This window comes from Moschus berezovskii, chromosome 6 (genome assembly GCF_049115385.1).
Source record: "Moschus berezovskii isolate FMDL1 chromosome 6, NW_MosBer_1.0, whole genome shotgun sequence".
Taxonomy (NCBI): Eukaryota; Metazoa; Chordata; class Mammalia; order Artiodactyla; family Moschidae; genus Moschus; species Moschus berezovskii.
In genome coordinates this window covers 55,413,984-55,439,494 of record NC_142465.1, presented here as the reverse complement: position 1 = coordinate 55,439,494, position 25,511 = coordinate 55,413,984, and positions in this window count along the sequence as shown.

The window sequence follows — 25,511 nt, the reverse complement described above, 5'->3', positions numbered from 1 at the left end:
GTCGTGTCTGACTTTTGCGACTCCATGGACTACAGCTCACCGGGCTACTTCTGTTCATGGGATTTCCCAGGTAAGAATACTGGAGTGGGTTGCTGCTGGCTGAGAAGGTGATATGTGAGCAAATATTTGAGGCCCATGAGTGAGTTAACCATGTAGATACTTGGACAAAGAACGTGTTGACCAGAGGAACAATCAACTCCAAGTCAACACTTGGAGTTGAAAGCTCCAAGTCAAGAATGTGTATGTTGGGATTGATAAATAGTAAAGAGGTCAGAGTGGCTAGACACAGGGACTTGAGGACTGATCCTCCATTGGACCATGATAAGGACTTCGATTTGGAATGAAATAGGGGATTATTGGAAGATTTGAGCAGAAGGTTGCCATATACAACTTATGTTTAAAAGGGTCACCCTGGAAAGGGGAACAAAAGTGGAATCACGGTAATGAGTTAGGAGGTGGTTAAGTTCAGTTCAGTTCAGTCGCTCAGTCATGTCCAATTCTTTGCGACCCCATGAATCACAGCACGCCAGGCCTCCCTGTCCATCACCAACTCCCGGAGTTCACTCAAACTCATGTCCATTGAGTCGGTGATGCCATCCAGCCATCTCATTCTCTGTCGTCCCCGTCTTCTCCCACCCCCAATCCTTCCTAGCATCAGACTCTTTTCCAGTGAGTCAACTCGTCACATGAGGTGGCCAAAGTATTGGAGTTTCACCTTTAGCATCAGTCCTTCCAATGAACACCCAGGGCTCACATCAAAGAGTAATGATGAAGTCAGTGAGGATTGATCAGATGCTGGACATTTCTTCTGAACATAGAGTATCAGGGTTATCTGGAAATGCTCTGTTGGAAAGAGGGGCATTAACCATGACTTTAAGACTTCTTAGCCTCAATTAATCTTCAGCCAAGTAGCTTATATTATCATCACTATCTTACAGATGTAGAAATTAAAGCTGAGAGAGATATTAACTTTAGATTATTTAGCTAGTCAGTAGCAGATCTGGGATTTGAACCCAGTACAATATGAGTCCAAAGGCTGGGCTTCTTAACCATAATCTTTGCTAGAGGCGTAGAGCTAATACTGTGAACTCTGACCTTAGATCTCCAAGAAACTGATTCCAGATGTGTTTTCTGGTTACTCAGTATCTACCTTGAACATGAGGTTCCATTCACTTGTTCCCCTGCTTTAAACCTGGGTTCATTCAGTTCAGTTCAGTTCAGTCGCTTAGTCGTGTCCGACTCTTTGAGACCCCATGAACCACAGCACGCCAGGCCTCCCTGTCCATCACCATTAGTGGCTGTTTTCCTGTCCCCACACAGCTTCCTTCCTTAGCCTCCCATTTCTGAAACTTATTGCTTGTCTTTCTGAATCTCCCTGAGCACCAGAGCATCCATAATTGTCTTGATTTGCTCATGATTTGGGACTCAGTTTGGAATTCTGCCAAAAGGTTTCCCTGTTGGCAAACCTTCACATCTAGAGCTATTCTCTAATCTATTTGTCCTCTTAGACCCACTTTATGTTAATCAACTCCTGACCACTTAAAAAAGTAAAAACCATGTGATTCTCCATGAGGAAGAGGGGAGCATGTGCTAGGGACAGCCGTGCTGACGGTGACTTTTTGTTGTTGTTGTTTAATTTTTGGCTGTGCTGGGTCTTTGCTGTGGTATATGAGCTTTCTCTGGTGTGCGGGCTTTCTCTAGTGCTCTGGCTTCTCTTGTTTTAGAGCATGGGTCTAGAGCTGGGGCTCAGTAGTTGTGGTTCATGGGCTTAGTTGCCCTGCAACATGTGGGATCTTAGTTTCCCAACCAGGGATCAAAACCATGTCCCCTGCATTGGAAGGTGGATTCTCAACCACTGGACCACCTGGGAAGTCCCAGTAGTGACATCCCTGAGATCACTACATCTTCCCAGTTCACGGTGGGAGAGAAAACAGTGTGGCAATAGCAGCCAAGTTGGAGGCCTCCAGGAAGGACAGATTCTGATCTGTTGGCTAGAGATACCTGGCTTCCAGGAAATCTTCCCCATGTTTTACCTTCTTCAACCAGAGCAACTTAGTGTCTTTTTATGTCTCCCTTTGTAGCTTCAAGCAAACTTGTAATGAACTAATGATATTACCTTAAAAACCAGCACTGAAATTCCTCCTACAGAGTAAATGGTCAGTACTGGAGAAAATGTTTGCTATGGGCTTAGGGCAGAGGATGAGTTCCCTATTGCCTGGGGTGTTAGCTGGCACCCAGGTCTCAGAGGAGGATGAAGCTGCCAAGCTCAGAGGAGAGAAAGTGAAGTTTCTGGTTCACAGGGGAGGAGGAGAAGGGGAAGTGAGCAGAGATGGACAAAGCAGAGGAAAGATAGAGCCATCAAATTAGAAGAAGGCTACTCAGGACACCATCTCTCGCCACATTTCACCATATTCTGCGATCACCTCCAAAATCTGCTTGTCCCCAGAAGGCCTGCTGTGAATGAGACTTTTTATGCATCGAAAAGAGAGGCTCAGTTTTAGTTTAAGGGTCAAGAGGCACAGAAGGCTGGAGAGAGATTTGACCACACTAGTCTCGAAATACGGAGAAGGCAATGGCAAGCCACTCCAGTACTATTGCCTGGAAAATCCAATGGATGGAGGAGCCTGGTAGGCTGCAGTCCGTGGGGTCGCTAAGGGTCGGACACGACTGAGCGACTTCACTTTCCCTTTTCACTTTCACACATTGGAGAAGGAAATGGCAACCCACTCCAGTGTTCTTGCCTGGAGAATCCCAGGGACGGGAGCCTGGTGGGCTTCCGTCTATGGGGTCACACAGAGTCGGACATGACTGAAGTGACTTAGCAGCAGTCTCGAAATAAAGGGGTTCAAGGCAATTTCACATAGGTCTTAGAGGCAGAGAAGTTTCCACTATTTCTATACCAGTAATGAATTTAATCTTCTTCCATTTATATTCTTATATTCATTTCATTTTCTCTGCCTGATAAGACTCCAGGTTCTAACATTTCTGCATATCAAAATCTTGCTTAAGTCAAATCCCATTCTTCTGGAAATCTTTATCATTCTGGCATGAAGTGAACTTTCTTTCATCTATTGTCTATTTGCCTTATTTTTTAAAAGCTAGATCTTACGCTTCCAGAAAAGAGAGATTTGTTGAATTTTTAAAACAACACACTTATACCAGTCTTATTTAGGAAGTTGTCTTCTTCCCTTGGCTTGCTATTAACTCCAGAGTAAGCTTGACTCACTCTCCTTAATGGTTGCTCATAATTAGTCTATGTATTTCCATATATTTGTGTTTATGACAAGGTTGTATCTAATCATTCCAATTTAAGCCCTTGAAGTAAAAAAGTAAAATTGAAATGAGATACCATTGTATTTCTTAATTCTATATTTTTAATTTCAGAATTCAAACAACCTAACACATAGAATATTGATGAAGATATGGAGGAACTGGAATTTTTCTCTTAATATGCTGTTCTTTGGAGGGCAAATGAGATAACCACTCTGAAAAAACAGATGGGGAGCTTCTTGAAAGGTTAAATATACATCTTCTGATACAGCCATCCCACTCTTAGGCACTTTCTCGAGATAAATGAGGGCACATGTCCATGTAAAAGCTTGTATACAGGTCTTCATAGTAACCTGGTTCATGAGAGTCCATAAGTAAATTCAATTCAAAGGTCATCAAGATGTGAATAAATGAACAAATTATGGTATATCCAGGTAATGGACTGCTTCAGTTCAGTTCAGTTAAGTCTCTCAGTCGTGTCCGACTCTTTGCAACCCCATGAATCACAGCACGCCAGGCCTCCCTGTCCATCACCAACTCCCGGAGTTCACTCAAACTCATGTCCATCGAGTCGGTGATGCCATCCAGCCATCTCATCCTCTGTTGTCCCCTTCTCCTCCTGCCCCCAATCCCTCCCAGCATCAGAGTCTTTTCCAGTGAGTCAACTCATCGCATGAGGTGGCCAAAGAATTGGAGTTTCAGCTTTAGCATCAGTCCTTCCAATGAACACCCAGGACTGATCTCTTTTAGGATGGACTGGTTGGATCTCCTTGCAGTCCAAGGGACTCTCAAGAGTCTTCTCCAACATCATGGTTCAAAAGCTTAATACTCAGCAATAGAAAATGAATTCTTGATACATGCAGCCACAAGAATGGATCTCAAATAATTATGCTGATGAAATAACCCAGGCATAAAAGAATACATTTTGTGTAATTCCATTTGTATAAAATTTCAAGAAATGCAAACTAAGCTATAGTGACAGAAAACGAAGCAACGGTTGTCACAGAAGCAGGGAGCGCCAGAGGAGTCATGAAGCAGCAGAAGGAAAAACTCTTGGCGTGAAGCGTATGTTCATTGTATTGATTTCGGAGATGGTTTCAGAGGCGCACCTCCCTGTCAAAATTTATCAAATTGTACATTTTAAACACATGAACTTTACTCTATAACTATTATACCTCAGAAAGTGATTAAGAGAATTTTAAGTCCCTTGAAGCTGAAGTTGTGACTTTTCTTTAATAGCTTTCTGAAATGCCACATGCCCTCTGAGGACTAAGTAAATATTTACTGTCAATATTTTTGACTAAATAATAGTTCAAGAGTTTCCCTAGGACCATGACATTTAGATACTTTTCTGACATTGAGAACAATTCAACTGATTCACATTTATTAAACTTTTCTTATTGATTCAACAAAAATATGAAAGGTGCTTTTGATGACTTTGTAATTAGGCTGATTTTAACATGTCCAGGGACATAGGTTCTTCCTTTTTAACAATAAAACAAAATTTAGTAAATTCTATAAAAATTAAGCAATTTAATAAAAAATGTAGTTAGACTAGTTTTTCTATCACTCAGTTTAAGCATATCACTAACTTTCATTTTCCCATTAATAGTAATACTTTATAATATTCAGGAAGAACTTTTACCTGTTTCTTGTTAATGATAAGCAAAGTGTTTACCACTTCTTAAGGACAGATAGTACCTCATATACCAGGTACTTTAAAGAATTACCTAATTTAATCCTATAGCAACAATGTGGGAAATTATTAATTAGGCATTCCTCTTATGTAAAGAAACTGTGACTCAGACACATTAATGATTCAACCAGGGTCGTAACAACCAGTAAGTCATGGAAGCAAGATTTAAATAATTTTAACTTCAAAACATGGTGTTCTATCTCTGTAGCTCACAGCCTCTAGGACTGTCCGTGCAGGAGTGCCATAGACTTAAAATACTGCTAGCTATTGTTAAACCAAAATGCAAATTCTCTGCATTTTGGAAGGAACATAGAACAAAGAAGACTTAAAATAGTACTCTGTTTATTCATAATTAAGCTAGAAGCTACTAAAAGTACAGACACACACACACACACACACACACACACACACACACGATTAGAACTATTTAGCATTTAAATGACAATTCCTTTTTTTAAAGTATTACAATTCTTCTTATCTCTCTTTAATATACACTTTATGTCCAGGTTACTAAATAAAGTATGTCATATTGATGATGCTTTTCCTGGTCCTTATCTAAGGCTCCAGTAATTTTGGATACTCTCAGTGTGACCTGGAAATTTCTCTGGAGGCAAATATATAGCATCTGGCCTATTTATATGCAAAGTTCCACTTATGCCCGGTTTCTCGAATATTTGCATTCCTTGACTTCTGCACACTCTTTTTCTTCTACTTTGTGTTCTCTACTATGACTTTCAGTTTTCACAATCATATAAGAAACAAAAACAAACAAAAAACTTAGTTACTTCAGACACAAGCAGTGCCAGTGGCTGCCCAGAACTCCTGCTTACAGCTTCCCTTGTCATTTCAGCAGATCTTAAAGACCAAAAGAAACAGAGCAAAAATGAGATGGGAGCCTAGCAGTCCTAGCCCTAAATTGTAAATGTTTTGACATACTTGTTTCAGATCTTTTAAATGAAAAACTCATTAAGTATACAGTGGTATCTACACTGGTTACCATTATGGATACAACCTCTCACTTCTGTTTCTAGAGGTAACAGCTGTCTTAGGCCAATGATTTCTCTTTCCACCCATGTTGCCATTAATACGTGAAATTGATTTGGATGTTTGCAGTGTTTATTAAAGCAGGAGGCTTCCTTTCCCACTTGATATTGTTTTAAAGATTTCTCTACACATATTCATTTGGCTAGATTGCACTCAGTTCAGTTCAGTTGCTCAGTCGTGTCCAACTCTTTGCCACCCCATGAATCCCAGCATGCCAGGCCTCCCTGTCCATCACCAGCTCCTGGTGTTCACCCAAATTCATGTCCATCGAGTCGGTGATGCCACTCAGCCATCTCATCCTCTGTCGTTCCCTTCTCCTCCTGCCCCCAATCCCTCCCAGCATCAAAGTCTTTTCCAGTGAGTCAACTCGTCGCATGAGGTGGCCAAAGTATTGGAGTTTCAGTCTCAACATCAGTCCTTCAAGTGAACACCCAGGACTCGTCTCCTTTATGATGGACTGGTTGGATCTCCTTTTAGTCCAAGGGACTTGCAAGAGTCTTCTCCAGCACCACAGTTCAAAAGCATCAATTCTTTGGCACTCAGCGTTCTTCACAGTCCAACTCTCACATCCATACATGACCACTGGAAAAACCATAGCCTTGACTAGATGGACCTTGGTTGGCAAAGTAATATCTCTGCTTTTTAATATACTATCTAGGTTGGCAACAGTTAGAACTGGTCATGGAATAACAGACTGGTTCCAAATAGGAAAAGGAGTACGTCAGGGCTGTATAATGTCACCCTGCTTATTTAACTTATATGCACAGTACATCATGAGGAACGCTGGGCTGGAAGAAGCACAAGCTGGAATCAAGATTGCCGGGAGAAATATCAATATCCTCAGATATGCAGATGACACCACCCTTACGGTAGAAAGTGAAGAGGAACTAAAAAGCCTCTTGATGAAGGTGAAAGAGGAGAGTGAAAAAGTTGGCTTGAAGCTCAACTTTCAGAAAACTAAGATCATGGCATCTGGTCCCATCGCTTGATGGGAAATAGATGGGGAAACAGTGGAAACAGTGTCAGACTTTATTTTTTGGGGCTCCAAAATCACTGCAGATGGTGAGTGCAGCCATGAAATTAAAAGACGCTTACTCCTTGGAAGGAAAGTTATGACCAACCCAGATAGCATATTAAAAAGCAGAGATATTACTTTGCATTAACTATCTACAAAATTGCTTCCTGTTACATGAATACGCCTTAGGTTTTCAATCCATCTTTTTTTCATAGCTACTAAGGTGAATTTCAAAATTTTGCTGTTAAAAAGAAAGCCTCAGTCAGCTTACCTGTACACAGTCCCTTATGTAGATGTGTTAGGTTGTCTCCAGTTTATAGAAAAGAATCTATCTAGAGGTGAATATTATGGGTTATAGAATGTGTATATTTGTTTATATATTTAATTAAAAATTTTCTACCTTCACTGAGTTATAATTGACATAGAACATTGTTTAAGTATAAAGCATACACATCTACATTGTTAATACAAGATGATTACCACTGTGTTGTATGAGGTCATCAAGAGGGTGGGATTGCCATTTGACCCATGACCTGGACCCAGGCACTGAAGGTTGTCACCCCCCTTCCCTGTCCTTGGAATATACATTCTGCCCACTGTGCCCACAGCAGGAGCCATTTTCAAAGACATGGCCTTGAGAAAGTAAGTTGTTGTTGAGACCATCTGGACTGAAACTGTGACTGAACCCCAGGAAGGCCTCAACATAAATTTTAAGATTCTGGACAGGTGCAAGGTGTCTGGCAGCCACCCAATACAAGCCTCCTATACAAGTTCCCTTACTTGTTAAACCTGCCACCTATCAATCTTCCTCCTGTCTCAGCTTGCCCTCCAGTGGGGGTCAGTTTCAGATTTGACCTAGAAAACTCTTAAGGTTTTGAAATAGCACAGCATACCCTGCTGTTAACTAACACCTCCATTACATCACATAACTGCACTTGTGTGTGTGTGTGTGTGTTTGGTGAGAACGTTTAAGATCTACTTTCTTAACAATGTTTGATAAGTGGAGAAAGAAGTGGCGTACATATATGGTGGAGTATTATTCAGCCAGGGCTTCCCTGGGGACTCAGTGGTAAAGAATTTGCCTGTCAATGCAGGAGATGCAGGTTCCATCCCTGAGTCAGGAAGATCCCCTGGAGAAGGAAATGGCAACCCACTCTAGTCTTCTTGCCTGGGAAATCCCATGGACAGAGGAGCCTGGTGGGCTACAGTTTACACGGTTGGAAAAGAGTCTAACACAGCTTAACAACTAAACATTATTCAGCCACGAGTAGGGAGAAAATCCTGCCATTGTGACAACATGGATGGATCCTGAGGGCATTATGCGAAGTGAGCTGTTAGATGAAGGAAGAAAGACACATCATTTCAATACTTAGCAAAGTGCTTGCCAGGTATTGAGTTCAGAACCTAATACTACGGGACCAGCTTTTGAGAAAAGAAAGACCAGCTTTATTGCAGAGGTTAATCTGAAAGGAGACAGAAGGCAGGGCTCAAATACAGCAAGGTGAGGTGGATAGTTTTAGGGTTAGGGCTTTGGGGTGATGAAGAAAAGGGGGGAAAAAGCGGCTGGTTAGGAAGTTTGAGGGAGAGATAGGTTCAAGGGAACTGATATGAAACAAGCAAGGGAATTCTGGATGTGATGTCAGAAAGTTACCTGTCAGACAATCAAGCCTACTCTGCGCAGACTTCAATCAGCCATGTTAGTTCCAATCAGCTTCGGCCAACTTTGTCCTAAGTGGAGATGAGTCTACTAACTTGCTTCCTTATCTGCTGTCCTGTAAGATGAGCTCAGGACTTTGTTGGTGATCGGCTCCTTACTGTTACGATATTACTTTTATGTGGGATCTATGGAAGCCAAACTTGTAGAAACAGAGGGCAGAATGGTGGTTACCGGGGGCTGGGGGTAAGGAAAACAGGGAGATGATAGTCAAAGGGAAAAGACTTCCAAGTGGAAGATTAATAAATTCCTGAGAGCTAATTTAATTGCACAGCATTGCGATTAGAATTAATAACAATTACATGCTAGAAAGTTAGGGCTTCCTGGATGGCTCAGTGGTAAAGAATCCGCCTGCAATGAAGGAGCCGCAGGAGACTCGGGTTTGATCCCTGGGTGGGGAAGATCCCTTGGAAAAGGGAATGACAACCCACTCCAGTATTCTTGCCTAGAGAATCCCATGGACAGAGCAGCCTGGAGGGCTATGGTCCCTGAGGTGGAAAATTAAGTGAGTGATGGGAAATGCCCTCTGCTCTTCACCAGCTGGAGGGGCACCACTACTCCAGCAGACCCCATTATGTTGCTTTGGTTACTTCGGAAGCCTTCTGGAAATTTCCGCTGGAATCAGTGACAGAGGGTTTGCCAGTTTTAAGTGGGAAAATCTTGCCTTCTGGTCTGAGTGCTTCCAGATGCTCCTTGTTATCACTTGTCATGTTAAATGTTTGTTCATTTAAAAATTTTTGTTTATTAGTAATTGGAAGCCCTTTTCTTACAGTTATTTTTAGTTCTGTCTATTGGAGAAGGAAATGGCAACCCACTCCAGTGTTCTTGCCTGGAGAATCCCAGGGACAGGGGAGCCTGGTGGGCTTCTGTCTACGGGGTCACACAGAGTCGGACACGACTGAAGTGACTTAGCAGCAGCAGCAGCAGCAGTGTCTATGGTACCTGACTTTTTTTTTCCTTTTAAAATATTTATTTATTTTTGGCTGTGTCCCCTGTCTTGGTTGTGAAACGCAGGATCGTTTCTTGTGTCACGGGCTTGTCTCTAGTTGTGCTGCCTGGGCTCAGTTGCCTCTCAGCATGTGGGATGTTAGTGCCCTGACCAGGGATCAAATCCGCATCCACTGCATCGGACCACTGGACCGATGGGACCAGGGAAGTCCCCTACCTGAGGTTTTAAGTTGCACTTGGGACAAGATGCTGCCTTTTGAGGATTAAAAAACACACACACACACACACACACACAAACATGTCAACTGCTTTGTGTCTTTCAGGTGAATTAGAACTTGAAACATCCAGGATTATGTCCTATTCAGTCATTAGAAGGCAATTATCTTATTTGGTTCTCCCAGCCTCCCGGGTTCCCAAGGCATGCCAGTGTAATGCCAGGGAAAGGACGCAGAATGGAAGAATCCTGGCAGAGGGGGACTGTCTGATTGAAGGTGATTCATGTTGCAGTCAGTTCACGTTTCTGATGTGGTTTCTAGTCTGAAAGTATAATTTGGAAAATGTCTGATGTGAGAGTACTTCTAAAATTATATCTAATTGAGAGGAAACACCATCAAACCTATGAGAGGAGTATTGGACTTCCTAATGTAGGCGCAACCTTAGATAAACAAACACATTGTGATACCTTTACTACTGTACTCGACTCACTTTAGAGTCCCCCAGTTCCCTTATATTTAATTATTTATTGAAACCCATCTGTGTACTTGACTCTGAACAGCCATAAATGAAAACCTAGGCCTTCCCCAGGGGTCTCCCAAGCTAAATTCTGTTGGTTAATATCCCGGTATTATTAGACGATGGATTGGTCTATAGCTCAAGAAAATTCCCTGAAGTTTACATTAATTATGAAGACCTTGAGAAGTGATTCTTTTATATTAGCTATAAGCCAAACTTAGAATCATTTGTTTCTTAAGTACCTAAATGGTTGATGGTAAGGCTCTTAGGTTATACTTCAGAGTGATATATGGACAGGTTTTTGGTTTATTGATTAATGGTTAGATTGATGGTGAAATGAAAGTTGCTTGCTTTCACATAGGACAAGCCCCATTAGTGACTCTGTCTCTACTTTCAGTATTTGCAATATACTGGGCCACAAAGGAAGTTTTGAACCATGTCTCACTATTAAAAAGTAGCTTATTCAAAGCTCACATTTTGCTCACTTTGCCTCGTTAGCGTCTCATCACCTACAAGCCATTGCACAGTCCATTGGGGCTTTGCTACTGAAAAGTGCAGGCTGGTTGACCAGCAACTTGAGCATCACCTGAGAGGTTGTACAAGCCACCCCAGACCTGCTGAATCAGAGTCTGTGTCTTTAACAAATCCCTCAGTGGTTTGTACACACCTTCAAGTCTGAGCAACATTATGTCTAGTCCATCAGTAAACTGTTAAGAACTGTAAGAGGATAGAGACCCAGAGGAATCAAGGAGTCCACCCAGTTAATAATAATAGACAAGTAGCTAGTGGCAGGTTTATAGTCTGTGCATCACTGACATCTGTTTTAGTTGTCTGCCCGGCAGGTCATTGCCCTCTGTTTCTGTAGGAGTCTTAGCACTGCCTCCTTCCAGGAGGTGCCCTCTGCACCACCAGTCAAAGGAGACTTCCTCACACCACTCTACCTTGCCCCCATCCACAGGGGTTATGACTTAAGATGGGTCAGTCAGCTTCTCTTGCTAGAGCTTGTGACCTTGTGTGCTGTGCTGTGCTTAGTCGCTCAGTCATGTCCATTTAATTGAGACAAAAAGGGATGCAAGCTGCTTGACACTGAATTGTGTCATGGCAGCCCTATGGAGAGAGACCCAGAGTTGCCTCCTGTTGCCCCAGGAGATGAACCTGTTCCTGTGATGACAGATGGTCAACACTGCCTTCTGTTCCACTCCTTAGAAATAAGAAAGACATACTCTTTATAAAAAAAGGCATACTCTTTTCAGAATTTCCAGGCCTAAACCTGTCTGTATCTTTCATGCAAATTGGTTAATCTTCTATATTTGTTCCCTTAGTGTAGGCTGTAATTCCTTGTTGGGAGCCTTTGTGGCCAGTGGAATTGAGTGCACAATCTTTTGGAGTATAGACAATGATTAGAGATAGTAGAGTAGCGATACAGTGCATATACCAAATATCACGTAACAGCTGGTGTGGTCTGAGGCAGCACCCTATACTGGTACTGGGAAGTATGAATATTCTACTCACACCATGTGAGATCAATTACGACTTTACACCTTTTCATGTCAAGACAGGTGAATACTTGCTGTCAGGTGAGTTTAGGACTAACCAGGTTTCGACACCAGTTAAGTTTCAAAAAACCTTATAGTTTCTAGAGTATTTTGGATTTTGGAATTGTGGATAAGAAACTGTAACACAGGTAATATATTTTAGAGATATGGCTTCTAATTAGTACTTATGGACTTAACTCTACCTTTTCTATGTCTATAGAAGTATTCCACTGCTTGAATGCAGCATAATTTATTTAACTTGTTCTCTATTGGTGGCATTTTGGGATTCTCCCATTTCTGCTCTTACATGGAATGTTGCAATGATCATCCTTGTATGTTTGTTTTCATGTAAATGTGTAAATATGGAGCAATAATCTAAGTGTATTAAAGGAAAATGTTGCTCCTTTTCTAGCTGCAACAGATTTCTCTTGTTGTTGAAAGATATTTATGTGGAAAATTCTAAGTCCAATGGTAGAAAATATCTTGGAAGAATGGAAAGAACTCAGCCTTGGGAGTCAGGACTCTGAAGTTCCTGTTCAAGCCTCACCAGTTAACACGGGCAGTGTCAATTTTTCTGTGTGTATGTAGCAGTTTCTGTCTATGAACTAGAGAACTGTACTATTATATGACTTCAACCAGGATTGAGTTCTTGTGTGCAGGGACTGTTCAGAGTGCCTGAGAAACAGAAATCCAAAACAGAGAGTCCCTGCTTTATGGAGTTTGTATTTTAATGAGAAAGACTGACAGTAAACATGATAACAAAGTATTTAGTATGTTAGACAGTGCGATGTGGCAAGGAAAAAATTAATAAAGCAGCAAGAGGTAATAGGACATGTCAGGAAAGGAGCCTGAATTTTAGACAACACGGCCAGGGAACTCTTCACAGAAAATATCTGCACAAAGCAGAGGGAGCAGCCAACACAAAGATGCTGAAGTGGGATTATGCCTGGAATGTTCAGAAGTTCAAGAAGGCCACTGTGGCTGAAGAGGACTTAGCAAGACGTAGGTGAGTGCAGTGATCACAGAGGGCCAGATGAAAGAGCTCAAAATGATTCAGTAAGGGCTTTAGTTGCACCGTACGTGAGAGAGGAAGCCCTTGGAGGATTGCACACAGAAGAGGAATGTGACCTGGCTGGTGCTTTCAAAAGGCCTCTCTGTGTGAAGACTTTACTGAGAGGGAGTAAGGACAGAAGCGTGGGAGGCTGTTGACAGGGAGACTTCAGGTAGGAGGCTACTGAACGAATCTAGGTGGTAACAGTAAGTGGTAAGCCATGGCTGAATTCTGGATATAATTTTAAGGTACCTCTAACAAGAATTATTGATGGATTTGGTATGGGATATAAGAAAAAGAATTCAATGAGACTCTCTGGTTTGTTGTCCTAGCAGCTGGAAGAATGAAGGCCCATCAATTGAGATGGGGGGAGGAGCAGATACCATAAGAGCAGGTGCAGGGGGAAATCAGCTCGGGTTTGGATGAATCCAGTTTGAGATGTCTCTTAGGCATCCTCAGGAAGATATCAAATAGACATTTGGATAGAGATGAGTCTGGAGTTTAAGGGAACAGATTTGGGCTGGGGATAAAAATTTGGCAGTCATCCGTGCATAGACAGATTTAAAGGCTTGGGATGGGATGGTGCAGGGAATGCATGCAGGTAAAACGAGAGGTCTTAGGACTGAACCTGAAGGAACTGCAGCACTGAAAGGTCAGGGGAAGCAGCAAAACATTTGGAGGGAACAGACAGAGGAGGAGGAGAAAAACCGGGAGGGAATGGTGTCCTGGAAGCCAAGTGAAGGGGCTGTTTACAGGAGGAGAGCGATTGCCTGTGCTAAACGCTGCTGTCAGATCAAGTTAGGAGAGGAATTTGGCAACAGAAGGTCCTTATTAACCTGATCAGAGCAAATTCAATGGAGTGGGGGTGGGGGAATGAAAGACTGGCTGCAGCTGGGTTCAAGAGAGGTAGGAGGAGAGAATGGGAGACAGTGAGTTCTGACAACTGTGTCAGGTAGTTTTTGTGGATGTGTGTGATGAATAAAGAGAAAAGCAGTGGAACTTGGAGGGAGCAGAGGGGGTGAAGATAAACTTCATTTTTTTTAATGTGGAAGGATTAATGGCATGTGTATGTGCTAATGGGAACATTTCAATATAAAGGGAAGAAATGAATGCTGCAAGAGAGAGGGGGGAGTATTGTTGTCATGGAGCAAATGAAAGGGGATGGGTCTAGTGCACAGACTGGGGCCTGGCCTCGTCCCAGCTCATCCAGAGTAACGGGAGAAACCATGGTAGGGGGAGATTAATGGGGACCTGTGGAAGTGCTGGGGTTTTGTTTCTGTTTTGTTTTCTGGTGAGAGCATTTGAAACTTCCACTCTCTTCAGTTCAGTTCAGTCGCTCAGTTGTGTCCGACTCTCCACAACCCCATGAATCAGAGCACGCCAGGCCTCCCTGTCCATCACCAACTCCTGGAGTTCACTCAAACTCATGTCCACAGAGTCGGTGATGCCATCCAGCCATCTCATTCTCTGTCGTCCCCTTCTCCTCCTGCTCCCAATCCCTCCCAGCATCAGACTCTTTTCCAGTGAGTCAATTTGTCGCATGAGGTGGCCAAAGTATTGCAGTTTCAGCTTTAGCATCAGTCCTTCCAATGAACACCCAGGATCAATCTCCTTTAGAATGGACTGGTTGGATCTCCTTGCAGTCCAAGGGACTCTCAAGAGTCTTCTCCAACACCACAGTTCAAAAGCATCGATTCTTCGGCGATCAGCTTTCTTCACAGTCCAACTCTCACATCCATACATGACCACTGGAAAAACCATAGCCTTGACTAGACGGACCTTGGTTGGCAAAGTAATGTCTCTGCTTTTTAATATACTATCTAGGTTGGTCATACCATTCCTTCCAAGGAGTAAGCGTCTTTTAATTTCATGGCTGCAATCAGCATCAACAGTGATTTTGGAGCCCAAAAAAGTGAAGTCTGACACTGTTTCCACTGTTTCCCCATCTATTTCCTATGAAGTGATGGGACCAGATGCCATGATCTTTGTTTTCTGAATGTTGAGCTTCAAGCCAGCCTTTTCACTCTCCTCTTTCACTTTCATCAAGAGGCTTTTGAGTTCCTCTTCACTTTCTGCCATAAGGGTGGTGTCATCTGCATGTCTGAGGTTACTGATATTTCTCCTGGCAATCTTGATTCCAGCTTGTGCTTCTTCCAGCCCAGCGTTCCTCATGATGTACTCTGCATATAAGTTAAATAAGCAGGGTGACAATATACAGCATTTATGTACTCCACTCTCTTAGCGAATTTCATTTATACAATAGTGTTATCAACTATAGTCACCATGTTTTGCATTAGATCCTCAGACCTTACTCATCATATTGCTGAAAGTTTGAACTCTTTTACCAACCTCTCCCTATTTCTTCCATGCCCCCAGCCCCTGGAAACCTCTTTTTAACTCTCTGTTTCTGTGAGTTTGACTTTTTTTTAGATTACATGTATTAGTGTTACCATTTATTATTTGTCTTTACCTGTCTTATTTCACTTGGCATAATGCCTCCAAGGTCTATTTGTCATAGTGGCAGGATTTCCTTCTTTCTCATGGCTGAATACTACTCTGTGTGTATGTGTGTATATGTGTGTGTGTATGTATACCACTTTTTCTGAAGGTTTGTTTTTATTTTAAAACAGGCAGTAGGTCATTAGTGAGAGTGAAGCAGGACTTTGGTGGGAAGGCATGAGGCAGAGAACTGCTGTTTATTGTTATGGTCCCTATGGGTTTCCTAGGTGGTGCTAGTGGTAATGAACCCGCCTGCCAACGCAGGAGACGCAAGAGTTGTGGGTTTGATTCCTGGGTTGGGATGATCCCCTGGAGTAGGAAATGGCAACCCACTCCAGTATTCTTGCCTGAAAAATTCCGTAGACAGAGGAACCTGGTGGGCTACAGTCCATGGACACAAGAGTTGGACACAATTGAGCATGTGTGTGCGTGCACACACACACACGTTACTTCCAATGGATTAAAACGTTATACTCATTAATTTGATAAAACATAAATTTTTTAAAAAGAGAGGGGAATGTCTGGTTTACTTCTGTGGGGAAATGCTTGAGGGAACTCTTGAGAGGAGGAGGGACAGAGCAACCACAGAGCGAAGAAAAGACCAGGGCAAAGTCATGATTCTACGAGATCTCAACATCAGAATGAGCCACTGGTGTAAGAAAGATTTCTGGAGACTTCTAAAACAGGAAGAAATATGAAAAGTCTAAAAAAAAAATTACTGCATTTCAATAGGACTCCTATTGGGCAGGATTCCATTTCATAAAATTCCAAATATATTTCAGTAGTCAAGCAGTATTAACCACAGACATTTCTGTCTCTCAAATAAATATTTATTTAGCTCTATGGATGGAGGTGTTGGGAGGATTATACTTGTGGAGAAGCGCTCTGAGCATTCTTTTGTAATTCGAAGGCTAGGGCTGAAGCAACTTTCTTTCTCTCTCTGCCTCTCCCTTTCTCTCCCCAACTCTTTCTCTCTCTCCCGCCGCTCATTACTGTTGCAAGACTTGGGCTTGCATACATCACATTCTCAGGAATGATCTTTATTTTCCCCGGATCACCTCCCTTGTTCCCGCCCTTATTTAAATCATGCTTATTTTTTTCTCCCTTTTTTTTTTTTTTAACTTCTTTCTATACCTGGAGAAAGAGAAGACCAAGTCTAATGTTGGGTACCATTGTTGTTCAGTCACTAAGTGGTGGCCGACTCTTTGTGACCCCATGGAACGCAGCATGCCAGGGTCCTCTGTCCATGGGATTTCCCAGGCAAGAATACTGGAGTGGGTTGCCATTTCCTTCCCAGATCAGGAATCAAACTCAAGTCTCCTGCATTGGCAGGTGGATTCTTTACTGCTGACCACCAGGGAAGCCCTGTTTTTGGGGATAATGAGCGAATATTAAGGTATGCAGAACTGAGGAGAATTTAATATAGAAAACTCCCTGCTCAGAGACTGAAAGTTAAAAATGAACTTTTGATAGAGCAATTTAGAAAGAAAAGAAAGTTTTCAACATGGCAGAGTTGGACTAAGAATCTAGAAATTTGGATTTTAATCCTGACTCTGCCACTAGCTGTATGGCTTTGATCAAGTTACATAACTTCTCTGGTCCTTAAAAGCTTTGTCTTTAAAATTAAGGGGTTGGGAGACTTCCCTGGTGGTCTGTGGACAGGGCTCCACAGTCCCAATGCAGGGGCCCAGGGTTCAATCCCTGGTTGGGGAACTAGATCCCAAGTGGCACAACTAAAAGATGTCACATACCACAGTGAAGATGAAAGATTCTGTGTTCAACAACGAAGACTCGGCACAGCCAAATAAATACATAAAAGCATTTTTAAAAAACAAAAATTAATGGGTTGTACTAGATGGTCAAACATTAGTGAATGTGTGCATACTAAGTCGCTTCAGTTGTGTCTGACTCTGCGACCCTATGGACTGTAGTCTGCCAGGCTTCTCTGTACATGAGGATTCTCCAGGCACGAATACTGGAGTAGGAATACCGGGGTGGGTTGCCGTGCCCTCCTCCAGAGGATCTTCCCGATCCAGGGATCAAACCCATGTCTCTTGTGTCTCTTGCATTGGCAGGTGGGTTATTTATTACTAGAGCCACCTGGGATGCCAATACTAGACTAAAACGCAAATATTCAGCTATGCTTTCAATGTTGGGTGAGTGTTGGTTGGACCGACTTTGCCTTGGTGAGGAGTATGGGATTATGGGTTGACTCAGGACTTCTTGTAGCTCAGACACCATTCACTGTCAGAACCACTCACCTTCATTTTGAGTGACTGTCAAAATGGCACTGAAAAAGAATTGGGCTTACCTTTTATTGGAGGATCTTAAGCAAAAACAAAACAAGAAGTGGACTTCTTATTCAGAGCCAAACAACAGGGTGCTTATTAGCTCTTGCTAGTCGTGATCTTGTTCTAATCTACTGACCTGGGTCTGCTCCTCCTTCATATTTATTATGATCTGCATCCTCTCAGTTTTATACCTACGTTTCTTTCTTGTCTTTCTATCTCTAACTCTCTCTTTAGACTTAAAACTCAGTATATTCCTGGCTACAGATCTGTCTCCACTTTGATGATAATTTGGATAGTCCATCTGGCTGTGAATCTGATTTTATCCAGAGTGCACTTTTATTATTGCTCTAGTGAACCTGACCACTACAGGATCTACCCTTTTCTAACACTCAGATCTAAGAAAAATCACTCCAGGCTTCTAGGTCGAGGTAATGACTCTGATGACGGTATTACCTTAATAACTAGATTGTAATTCCCTGCATATCAGGATCAATGCTTTTTTCCTGCTGATTCCCTTGACGACTTTATATAATGTTGAGCTCTTACTAGATGTTTTCTGTTTGCTAATTCATACATCCCTACTTCTCAGATCCTCACCTGGCTTACCTTTTATTGGAGGATCTTAAGCAAAAACAAAACAAGGAAGAATAGAGATTGCTAAAGGAAGGAAAAGTCAAGACTTCCTCTTTTATTTTCTTCTTCCTGTTTTTATTTTCTCCTTTTCCTACTTTTAATATAGTAAAATATAGCATGCTCAGTAATATAGCATGCTCAGTTGCTCAGTTGTGTCTGACTCCTTGTGACCGTATGGGCTGTAGCCTGCCAGGCTCCTCTTATCCATGAGATTTTTCAGGCAAGAATATTGGAGTGGGTTGCCATTTCCTCTCTGGGGGATCATTCTGACCCAGGGATCCAACCCACATCTCTTGCATTGGTGGGCAGATTCTTTACCACTAAGCCACCTGAGAAGCCCTAATATAGTAATAGGAGTTGTATATTATAACTAGCAATATTTGTTTAATTCAATGAAAAATATCTTTTCTAGATAATCACTCTTTTTTCTTTCAGGGTCCTATATTCTTTATAATTTTATTTATCTTATTTATATAATTTCTTATATTAATTTTGTACATTAATTTCCTGTTAATTTCACAACATGTTCCAGTGCCTGACTCGTGAATGCAAGGATCAATTATCCTGTCAAAACTGAAACTCATATAAATTAGCTTAGGTTAGGAACAAACTAAAAAGAGGAATTATTCTATATCTGAAGGTAGCCCTAGTAACTGTAGAGTAATAATTACAGAGATATGTTGTAAGGCGCTGGAACCAGGAACTAGAAGGTTCAAATCCAAAGTTATTTACTCTCCTAGAATGTTTGATCTCTTGGCTCTGCTTCTTTTGGCACGTTTATTTTTCCTCAGTCTTACTCTAGATTATTTCACTATGCTGTGGCCTGCACCTCTTGGTCTCAGCCTCTGTTTATCCTGACTGCTTAGCTCTAGCATTCATCAGAAACCAAATAAAGTCTAGTTTCTGTATTCCCAGTCTAAATTCCAAGAAGAGAATCTGATTGGCTCAGTTTGGTCTGATGCAAATTCCTTGTCCAATCAGCAGCGGTGAAGGAGAGACTAAGCCATGTCCTACAAACATGGCTACACATATAGGCATGCACACAGGGGGGCACTTACCCCAGAAAGTTTCAAAAATGTTGGCAAAGACTGTGGTATTTGTTATACTAGTTACATACTTGTCATATTTAGTAGGCCAGGCTGAGAATAAAATTTATACAAAATAGGACTTCCCAACCTCCTCCTTGGTTTCTTTCTTGAGTTGTTATGTAATCACTAAAGCTAAAGATAAGAAGTGGCTGATGTCTAAATATAGAAACAAACAAAATAACTGGAGTGCTGTTCAGAGATTTAGCCTGAAGGGCAATTACTTTTTAATTTAATGAGTATTTTAGATTTGGATTTAAGCTATCTTTCTTTGGGTGAAAGTTTGTTTGATCCTGTCTTACCATTAGAAAAGTCATACCATGCAGATTTTATGCATTCTTGTAAAGTTCAAACACGTTACCTTTTGTTGACAGGTACTAATTAGTACTAGGAAGGCAAAGGAAAAATTCATTCCATCAAAGGACTTAAGTCCAGAAGTATGCTAACTAATGGATTTTTCTAATTAGCTTACTTTTTGTTTTTTTTAAACTTTTGCCCAAAGTCTGCTGATTAGTTAGGACTGCTTTGTTGAGAGACTCTGGAAGACATCTGATATAATCACTGACCTGGGAAAATAAGACTTGGTTCAGGGGACTGATTTTTAGTTAAAGCAGTGCTACCCAATAGAAATGTAATGTGAGCTATACATGAAACTAAATTTTTTTGTGCGCTGTGCTCAGTCGCTAAGTCGTGTCTGACTTTGGGACCCCAAGTACTGTAGCCCAGCAGATTCCTCTGTCCATGGGAGTTTCTAGGCAAGAATACTGGAGCAGGTTGCCATTTCCTCCTCCAGAGGATCTTTCTGAATCAGGGATGGAACCCGCAACTCCTGCTTTGGCAGGCGGATTCTTTACCACTGAGCCACCTGGGAAGCCCATAAATTTTCTCTTCAGTTCAGTTCAGTCATTCAGTCATGGCTGACTCTTTGCGACCCCATGAATCACAGCACACCAGGCCTCCCTGTCCATCACCAACTCCCGGAGTTCACTCAAACTCATGTCCATCGAGTCAGTGATGCCATCCAGCCATCTCATTCTCTGTCGTCCCCTTCTCCTCCTGCCCCCAATCCCTCCCAGCATCAGAGTCTTTTCCAGTGAGTCAACTCATCACATGAGGTGGCCAAAGTATTGGAGTTTCAGCTTTAGCATCAGTCCTTCCAATGAACACCCAGGACTGATCTCCTTGTCACATGGAAAAAAGTAAAAGGAAATTAATGGTTAATTTTAGTAATTTATCTAAGCTAGTATATCCAAGGAGAAGGCAATGGCACTCTTGCCTGGAAAATCCCATGGACGGAGGAGCCTGGTAGGCTGCAGTCCATGGGGTCGCGAAGAGTCAGACACGACTGAGCAACTTCACTTTCACTTTTCACTTTCATGCATTGGAGAAGGAAATGGCAACCCACTCCAGTGTTCTTGCCTGGAGAATCCCAGGGACGGGGGAGCCTGGTGGACTGCCATCTATGGGGTCGCACAGAGTTGGACACTACTGAAGTGACTTAGCAGCAGCAGTAGCAGCAGTATATCCAAAATATTTTTCCTTCATCATGCAGTCAAATGAAAATTAATGAGATACATTACACTTTTTGTACTAAGATTTTGAAATTCTGTGTTTTAATATACTTATAGCATAAATTTCAACTCAGATGCTAATTTTTCAATGATTAGAGAGAAATATAGTCCTACTAAAACAATAAATTTGTGTTTAATGGAAAATATTTTATTTTTTTGCTTCACTGTTTTCATTTAAATTTAAATGAATTAAAATTAAGTAAAAGAAAAAGTCCAGTTTCTCCGTGTGCACCAGCTCCACTGCAAGTGCTCCGTAGCCTTGGGTGACTAGTGGTCGTTGTGTAGGACAGCACAGCTTTAGAGGGTGGTAGTGATAAGACCTGAGGCCAAAGTTTATCTTCTGCTAGTGGCGTTTAACCTGCTGCTGCTGCTGCTGCTAAGTCACTTCAGTCGTGTCCGACTCTGTGTGACCCCATAGACGGAAGCCCACCAGGCTCCCCCATCCCTGGGATTCTCCAGGCAAGAACACTGGAGTGGGTTGCCATTTCCTTCTCCAATGTGTGAAAGTGAAAAGTGAAAGTGAAGTCGCTCAGTCGTGTCCGACCCTTAGCGACCCCACAGACTACAGCCAACCAGGCTCCTCCATCCATGGGATTTTCTAGGCAATAGTACTGGAGTGGCTTGCCATTGCCTTCTCTGGCGTTTAACCTACAAGGGAGTTTTTAAGTGAATAAGCCCACCCTTTCACTGCTCCAGTAGTGCTCAGAACTCTGCCTTTGGCCCCCTCACTGCAGACAGTGGTTCACCTGGTCTCACCCTCACCGCTGCAAGTAGCCCCAGTTCCTCTACCGCTGCCTTGCCTCTGGAGGGGTGGTCCTGCCCTACACTCTGCAGTCCTGGCCCATGTCTGTCTTTCTCTGGGACAGACTTTTCTATATAAACTTTCCTATAGTCTGTTCCTTGAGGCAACAATCCTGTGACAACCCCCATTGATCTTAAATGAGTTTGGCAAAGGCTGCAGACTTGGAGATGAGTGTGTTACGGACCCTGAGAACTACTACAGCTCAGGAACCTGCTTTACTTTGATACCAAGGTAGGGAGTCCCCCAGTGGCCTCACTTTTTAGGATTCAGTGCTTTCGCTTCAGAGGCCTGGGATCGATCCCTGGTTAGGGAACAATCCCAAATCCCACACATGCCCCACTGCTGCTGCTGCTGCTGCTGCTGAGTCACTTCAGTCGTGTCCAACTCTGTGCGACCCCATAGACGGCAGCCCACCAGGCTCCCCCGTCCCTGGCATTCTCTAGGCAAGAACGCTGGAGTGGGTTGCCATTTCCTTCTCCAATGTGTGAAAGTGAAAATAAAAGTGAAGTTGCTCAGTTGTGTCCAACTCTGTGCGACCCCATGGACTGCAGCCCACCAGGCTCCTCCGTCCATGGGATTTCCCAGGCAAGAGTACTGGAGTGGCTTGCCATTGCCTTCTCCACACATGGCCCACAGCACAACCACAAAAAAAGAAAAAAAAAGATACCAAGTATCCATTAAAAGGCAACATACCTGTCAACAAGGTACATGGTACAGCTGCAGAACTCACTCATCAGAGGGGGTTCTGAGCAATACTTGAGCAGCGAAAGAGAGATTATTCGCCATGCCTGGTTCCAGTCCCTCAATTTCTGGGGAGCCTCCTCTTCCTTTATGCTTCCCAAATGAGTGCAACAACTGCTCTGACACTGAAAACCTGGCAGTTTTAATGAATTTCTTTTGTATCCCTGATAGCTCAGTTGGTAAAGAATTTGCCTGCAGCGCAGGAGACCCTGGTTTGATTGCTGGGTCGGGAAGATCCCCTAGAGAAAGGATAGTATACCCACTTCAGTATTCTTGGGCTTGCCTTGTGACTCAGCTGGTAAAGAATCCGCTTGCAATGCAGGAGACCTGGGTTCAATCCCTGGGTTGGGACGACCCCCGGAGAAGGGAAAGGCTACCCACTCCAGTATTCTTGCCTGGAGAATTCCATGGACTGTATAGTCCATGGGGTTGCAAAGAGTCAGACAAGACTGAGCAACTTTCACTTTTTTTTGTAGTTATCAGGCTTCCCCTCACCTCAGGAGTTTTTCCGCACTGGAGTATGAACTAAGTAAACTGATTTGAGGAATACATGGAACTGAGGAAAGCATATGAATTTGGTGCCAAAGACAGTATTTTTATTGTGGTGGGAAACTCAAGGAAATAAAAAACCAACAAAATGCTTGGGATGATACTGGGTCTGTCTCTGAAAAAAGTGAAAGTGTTAGTTGGTCAGTCGTGTCTGACTCTTTGCGACACCATGGACTGTAGCCCACCAAGCTCCTCTGTCCATGGAATTTCCCAGGCAAGAATACTGGAGTGGGCAGCCATTTCCTTCTCCAGGGGATCTTCCTGACCCAGGGATCAAAGCTGGGTTTCCTGCATTGAAGGCGGATTTTTTACTGACTGAGCCACCAGGGAAGCCAAAATGGGGGTAACAATACTTATTTCACAAAGGTGTTCTGAGGATTAAATAAAATTGATTACATAAAATGTTTAACCTACTTCCTGGTTATATAATAAATGCTCGATAAATATTCTTACTAACTATTTCCCCCCAAAGCTGTTTATTCTCGGTACTTGACAAAACTAGATTTACTAAGAATATGTTAACTCTGTGAAGTACAATATATAAAACAAAATTGATGATTTTATATAATTTTTGTTACTTAACCTTGCCACAGTAATTTGATTGTAATTTGGTTACTTTTAGAACTAGGTGATCATTGTGTCATAAAAGACTTGTTATCCAGGACAAAAAAATTGATTGTGTAGGCCCTTAAAAACATGCTCCAGTTAAGGTTCTTTTAAAAAAAACTTAGATGTTTGTGATCTGTGTCTCTGCACTGAAAATAACATTCTTTTATTTCCATAACAAAATTTTAATGAGATTTAATGCTAGAACATTCTGTTTTCTCATTCTGAAACTTTGTCTGTTGACCTGATTTAATCTGCTTTAAACAGAATCAATGAAAATTATCGGGTTAAGTAGTAGAACTCTTTCCTTTTTTCTTCTAAATAAATTTGTAATGTACTTGTCAGACTACAAATACGTGTTGGAACATGGCATAACTATGCCCCAGATAATTGTATTATGGAAAATAAAAGGTCTAGGCAATAAGGTAAGAGCCAAGAGTATTTTGAATTCAAATGAGATAATTTTATAATGTAGGTAATAGCTAGAAACAGCTCAAGAGAACAAGAATGTTCGTGGCTTTTGGAGCATGGTGTTCATATCAATGTTTTGGAGTTACATTCTATAGTCTTCACATTCATAGGCCATCATGTCCACCACCTTCATCCCATCCCACCAGCTCATACCAGGCAATGACATTAGCCTTTTGATGTTTACCATTTAGGTTATATTACACTCCCACACTCCCACAGAAGGAGCTGCAGTTCATGGAGTCGCAAGGAGTTGGTCACGACTGAGCTACTGAACTGAACTGAACTGAACACTCCCACACAAACATACTGAATACCCATTGCCCTCCAGATGAAATCCAGACTGCCTTGTCTGACATCAAGGTACACTGTTATTGTGAGCATTATCAGTTCAGTCAGTTCAGTCTCTCAGTCGTGTCCGACTCTTTGCGACCCCATGAATCACAGCACACCAGGCTTCCCTGTCCATCACCAACTCCCGGAGTTCACTCAAACTCCTGTCCATCGAGTCGGTGATGCCATCCAGCCATCTCATTCTCTGTCATCCCTGTCTCCTCCCACCCCAAATCCCTCCCAGCATCAGAGTCTTTTCCAGTGAGTCAACTCATCGCATGAGGTGGCCGAAGTATTGGAGTTTCAGCTTTAGCATCAGTCCTTCTAATGAACACCCAAGATTGATCATCTCTAGAATGGACTGGTTGGATCTACTTGCAGTCCAAGGGACTCTCAAAAGTCTTCTCCAGCACCACAGTTCAAAAGCATCAATTCTTTGGCGATCAGCTTTCTTCACAGTCCAACTCTCACATCCATACATGACCACGGGAAAAACCATAGCCTTGACTAGACGGACCTTGGTTGCCAAAGTAATGTCTCTGCTTTTTACTATGCTATCTAGGTTGGTCATAACTTTCATTCCAAGGAGTAAGCGTCTTTTAATTTCATGGCTGCAATCAGCATCTGCAGTGATTTTGGAGCCCAAAAAAATAAATCTGACACTGCTTCCACTGTTTCCCCATCTATTTCCCATGAAGTGATGGGACCAGATGCCATAATCTTTGTTTTCTGAATGTTGAGCTTCAAGCCAATCTTTTCGCTCTCCTCTTTCACTTTCATCAAGAGGCCTTTAAGTTCCTCTTCACTTTCTGCCATAAGGGTGGTGTCATCTGCATATCTGAGGTTATTGATAATTCTCCTGGAAATCTTGATTCCAGCTTGTGCTTCTTCCAGCCCACCGTTTTTCATGATATACTCTGCATATAAG